The following is a 6,379-nucleotide window of genomic DNA, read 5'->3' as shown; positions in this document are numbered from 1 at the left end:
TTTTCCGATGGTCTTAGGCGACCCCTGTGAAAGGGTTGTTCGACCCCCAAAGGGGTTGCGACCCACAGGTCGAGAACCGCTGCTCTAGAGGAAAGTGATCCCAAATAAAAAGCCTGAGATATGTGAAAGAATAAACAGCAAAGAAATTAGCATTTTAGTAAATCTAAATGAATTTTGACTATATGAAACCAATAATAGTAATAATGTGTTGTACAGTATAAAATATAGAATTAAAATACCTAGCAAAATTATATAAATCAAAAGGAGAGTAAATGGAATCAATCTTTTTAAGATTTGTATTGTCCAGGAGAGAAGTAAAGCTATTGCTTAACACTAGATTTTGATGCATTAATTATTCACATTATAATTTCTAGGTAAACCACTAAAAGAAAGGAAACATAATATACAACTTCCAAATTAGTAGAAGGGAGTACTAGAATAATAAAAAAATTATCAATCCTAAAATGGCAAGAAATGAGAGAAAAGACAGAACAATTGGAAATGTTAGCAATTATACATTAAATGTAAATGTACTACATGTTCCAGTTAAAAGTCAAAAAATTTTAGACTACATTTTAAAAATTCCAACTGTACATTAATTATGAGATACAACATAACAGTAAAACCAGAATGGTTGAAAATGAAAGCATGAGTAAAGATATATCATAAAACACCTACCTAAAAAAAGTTGGTGTATTTTCATTATTTTCTTCAAAGATATTGCCCCTGCCTCAGTCACTCTCTCCTTCTAAGAGCTCTGATTTTAAAACAGTAAATATATTATGTAGAAATAAAGAAGTAGATATAGAAGATTTGAACACACTGGAGAAAAAATTGAAGGATTTCCTCTTTTTACCTCTATGTATCTGTGTTGTTTCAAATGTTAAAATAAGCATATTTTATTCTTAAAATTTGATTTTTGCTTAATTAGAAGAGCTGTCAACTACTCTATCACTTATTTATTCTCGCAAACTTTTAGCTCTTCCCTGTACCAAGCACATAGGAGATGCTTTCATTTGCACTTTACAGGTTCATGGGCAGGTTCTTAGACCCCCTATGCCAACTATAAAGGACAGCCAGCCTCATCAGTGACCATGATGGCAAACCTTGAGGGGAGCAGGATTTGAGGAACAACTCAGGTCTATGAGGTTTGGACTGGACTTACAATTGGGCGGATCTCATTCATACTTATGTATATTCCTGGAAATTTCTAGAAGTCTTTGAGAAAAGGAACTCAAGGAAATAAACTTCCTGGTTTAAGAAAATGAATATCAGGATTCATCAAGATTTGGCTAAATACATTAATGGAATGACATCTGTGTTCACCAGCTGGTAATGCCATTACCAACTTCCCTAGAATGTGGTTGGAGAAATCCCAAATTATACAACTTAAAACTATGAAATGAAAATGGAATTCAGCATTCTTGAATAATTAAAGTTAAACATATTTGGTTTCATTTTGTAACTGAGATACAATGTTTTTAATAGTAAATTAATGCATTTTAAGTTATTTTTTCTGTAAAGCATTTTCCCTTATATCCTTTCACCTCCAAGCTGGAGCAAAAAGGCTGACCCCTGAAAAGGCAAAGCATAGGTTAGGACTATACAGTTAGAGTGAGAAGCTGACACCCCAGTAGAGAGACAAGAAATGACATAGGACCTTTAGGATAATATACACTTTCAAGTGCTTGCAACTCATGGCAAAGCATAAGTAGGAAGGAGTAGAGCTACAAACATAGAAATAATAGCCTGGTGCAGTAGCTTTTATTTTTATTTATTTTTAATTTGTATTAAATTTACTCAGGATGACATCCATTAGTAATATTGTATAGGATTCAAGTGTACAATTCTATAATGTATTGTTTATATATTGCATGGTGTGTTCACCACCCAGAGTCAGTTCTCCTTCAGTCATGATATATTTGACCCCCTTTACCCTCTTCTACCACCCACCTCCCCCTTTACCCTCTGGCAACCCCTAAACTGTTGTCTGTATCTATGAGTTTTTGTTTCTTTGTCTTGTTCATTTGTTGCTTTCAGTTTTATATCCCACATATGAGTGAAGTCATGTGGTTCTCAACTTTTCTGTCTGACTTATTTTGCTCAGCTTAATAATCTCAAGACTCATCCATATTGTCACAAATGGCAGTGTTTCATCTTATAGCCGAGCAATGTTCCATTGTATATATGTACCACATCTTCTTTATCCCATCATCTATCTAAAGACACTTTGGTTTCCATGTCTTGGCCACCATGAATATTGCTACAGTGAACATAGGGGTGCATATATCTTTACAGATACATTTCAAATTTTTTTGGTAGATACCCAGAAGAGGGATTGCTGGATGGTATGGTAATTCTATTCTTAATTTTTTGAGGAACTTCCATACTGTTTTCCATAGTGGCTGTACCAATTTACATTCCCACCAGTGGTGTATGAGGGTTCCTTTTTCTCCACAGTGTCTCCAACACGTGTTATTACATGTCATGTTGATAACAGCCATTCTCACAGATGTGAGATAGTATCTCATTGTGGTTTTGATTTACATTTCCTTAATAGCTAGTGAAGTTCAGCATTTTTCATACATCTGTTGGCCGTTTGTTTTTCAGAAAAAGACATGAACAAAACAATTCCTTTTACAATTGCAACAAGAGAATAAAATACCTAGGAATAAACTTAACAAAGATGTGGAGGAACTATACACTGAAAACTATAAGACATCTTTAAAAGAAATTGAAGAAGACACAAGAAATGGAAAGACATTCCATGTTCATAGATTGGAAGAATCAACATAGTTAAAATGGCTATATTATCAAAGCAATATACAGATTTAATGCAATCCTCATAAAAATCCCATGACATTTTATCAAGAAATAGAACCAAAAAATCATCAAATTTGTATGAAATCACAAATGACCCCAAATAGCCAGAGCAATCCTAAGAAAAAAGAACAAGGCTAGAGGTATCACACTCCCTGACTTCAGCTTGTACTGCAGAGCAACAATAATCAAAACAGTGTGGTATTGGCAGAATAACAGACAGACAGACCAGTGGAATAGAACTGAGAGCCCAGAAACAAGTTCACATATATATGGGCAGATATTTTTCAACAAAGCAGCTAAAAACATACAATGGGAAAAAGAAAGCCTCTTCAATAAATGATGCTGGGAAAATTGGAAAGCCACATGCAAAAGAAATGACTAAACTGCTATCTGTCCCATGTACCAAAATTAACTCAAAATGGATCAAAGACCTAAACATAAGACCTGAAACAATAAATTGCATAGAAGAAAGCACAGGCACTAAACTTATGGGCCTTGGATTCAGAGAGGATTTTATAAATTTGACTTCAAAGGCAAGGGAAGTAAAAGCAAAAATAAATGAATGGGACTATATCAAACTAAAAAAAAAATCTGTACAGGGAAAGAAACCATTAGCAAGAAAAAGAGGCAACCAACTGAATGGGAGAAGATATTTTCAAACAACACCTCTGACAAAGGGCTAACATTCCAAACTATATCAAGAACTCATACAACTCAATACACTCACACACACAAAAAAGTCCAGTGCTGTAGTTTTTAAACTGGACTTTGCTAAGCCATTATGTTTTTGTCATAAGAGAACCACTGCAGAAAATGAGACTTGTCTCTGCCCCCATTTCAACCAGACAAATGATCCATCTACATGGGATTTCATTTAAAGAAACTCAGACTGCTTTTTAAATGATTGTTTTATATTTTAAAAACACTTGTGAAAAGTAAATAGGTCTAGATAATTTTTAAATTGACCACTAACTGTGGAACCTAAATAAAATTGTATAGAACTCTCAGCATCACCAAATTTTTATACTCTAGAACAGGGGTCGGCAAACTTTTGAGACGGAAGAGCCGCCAGGGGTCAGCAAACTGCAGCTCAGGAGCCACATGCGGCTCTTTGGGTACGTACATGTGGCTCTGAAGTGAAACTGAAAATGAAAATAAAACTATCATAGTTTCATTTATAAAATTTGTAAAGGATATTATTCACATAATGGTGATTATGTAAAAATATATTTATGGCTCTTGAATAATTTTTAAATTGTAGTGAGGGACAGGATTGGCTCTTCCAGTGGTCGGCAAACTTTTGAGACGGAACGTACCCAAAGAGCTGCATGTGGCTCGTGAGCCACAGTTTGCGGACCCCTTCTCTAGAAAACGATCTCAGAAAAATATTGGTTCTCCCATTTTGTGCTAGAGCCCTTGTAAGTACTTTACATGCATAATTGCAGCCAATACTCACAATAGCCTTTGTATATCAATACCGTTTTTATACTCACTTTATACATAGTGAAACTTATGGTTAGAGTGTTTTCAAAACAACCTAAAGTAAAAAAAAAAATAAATAAAAGTATTTGTCAGAGTCAGAAATAGAATCTAGTTTCTCTCCTTTCAATTCCATATTTTTAACAAAGTCACAATACTTGAAAGCAATTAATACTTGGCTTATCACATTTATAGGCTCTGAGCACATAAGAATTCTAAAATATCTGGTATTTATACCAGATCATGAACATAAATTTCACTCAATGAATAGCAACATTATAGGGTCAAAAAATTTTTTTTGAGGTAAAAAAAATAAATAAATAAAAATCTTCACCAAAATTCTAGATTGTTTATTAGTATTACTAGGCTTTCTTTAAGATTACTATGTTATTATGTATGTAATTACTTTTTCTTTAAATTAATGCTTTTTTTCTTTTTATACTTCTCAAAAACTCAACCTAATAATCTGAAAAAAAATAAAATAGTCAAAGGAATGGAAGAAAGAATGCTGAAGAAAATACCTACTGAAAACCTGGCAGGAAACTTGAACATTGTGTTTTATTGTCTTTGGAGGAAAAAGAGAGGGTCTTCCAAAATGCTGCTATTGGTACACTTTCTGACTCATCCTTTCATCCCCCACAGCACCTGGCATATTGCTTTGCATATGTAAATAATCAATATTTAAATGAATGCATGGAGGCATATGAAGCTCAGAGTTCCAAAATACTATATTTCAATTTTCTACTTCAAATCTGAAGCCATGCACTAACTATATTTTTTGAAACTTGATCACAATGGAATCAAAAACAGGATTTGGACCTATAAGAGCACAAACTGTTTAATATTTTGAGGTTTAATATGTCAGATACTACATCTTTATTTCAGCATGTTTGCTTGAGTCAACATGTTATCGGCTTATAATGCTGTTCTGGTTATCTACATTTTTATTACATGGCAAACTACCCAGAACTTGGTGGCTTAAAATATTTTGTTATTTTCTATTATGATTCTCTAGGTTGACAGGTTGTAACCTGGAGTTTCTTACATGGTTGAAATCCACTGGCTTCTGGGATTACAGTCCTATGAAGCCTTGACAGAGTTGGACATCCAAGATGGCCCATTGTTATGACTGGCCATTGGTAATGGCAACCAGTTCGGGTTCCACTTGGAGCTCCTACACATGGCTTCTTCTTGTGTCTTGGACTTCTCACAGTAAAGATGATGGATTCTGAGAGGAAATATCACAAAAGATCAACAAAGAAGATATGAAACATTTAACCTAGGTTTAGAGGCTATAGGGCATCACTCCTGCCCCATTTCACTGGTTATACTACTCACTAAGGCCAGCCCAGATTCAAGGAGATGAAAATTAGATGCCCTCTTTTGACATAAGAAGCAGCATAACTGTGCAGAGAAAGACGGAACCAGTGGGGGCCATCATTGGAGACTATCTACCACAAATGCCTAAGACAGAATTTTCAAAAGTAGATATGAACTGCTACATCTAGGAGTTGTGTTGTATTAAAACCCATCAGGAAGTCTTTCTGGAATAACTGTGAACTGAATGACAAAAAAAAAAAAAGTATTTGGGCTGAACACAGCTTTTTCAAAAGACACAATTTCAAACCAACTCTATTCATTTAAATAATTTATCAAACTACAGAATAGTCTCTATGGTTAATATAATTTCAAATCAGTATATTTTAGTTCTCAGAAAACACATGAAACAATGTTTATCTCCTAGTACTAAATGCTATTTATTCTGATTGACAACCTTATATATTATGAAAAGTAAAATATAATAGTACCATTTTTCCTGGATCTTAGTGGAAAAAAGTAAAGAATGGCTTGTTTGGCTTTGCTAATGTATTCAATAAGGAGAAAAAGACTGAACTGTTCTATTGCCCACAATTTGTCAGGATCTGTTTGCTTTTCATATTAATGTGATTGTCATAAACCCCCAAAAAGATAGATTCTGTTTCGCAAAAAAAAAAAAAAAACCTAAAGTTCTTCGAGATTTAGAAACTTACCCAAGTTCATGGAAGGAATAAGTGTTAGGGCCTAAATTTCTTTTTTC

This window comes from Hipposideros armiger, unplaced genomic scaffold (genome assembly GCF_001890085.2).
Source record: "Hipposideros armiger isolate ML-2016 unplaced genomic scaffold, ASM189008v1 scaffold_58, whole genome shotgun sequence".
Lineage (NCBI taxonomy): Eukaryota > Metazoa > Chordata > Mammalia > Chiroptera > Hipposideridae > Hipposideros > Hipposideros armiger.
Note: the sequence above shows the minus strand (reverse complement) of the source record.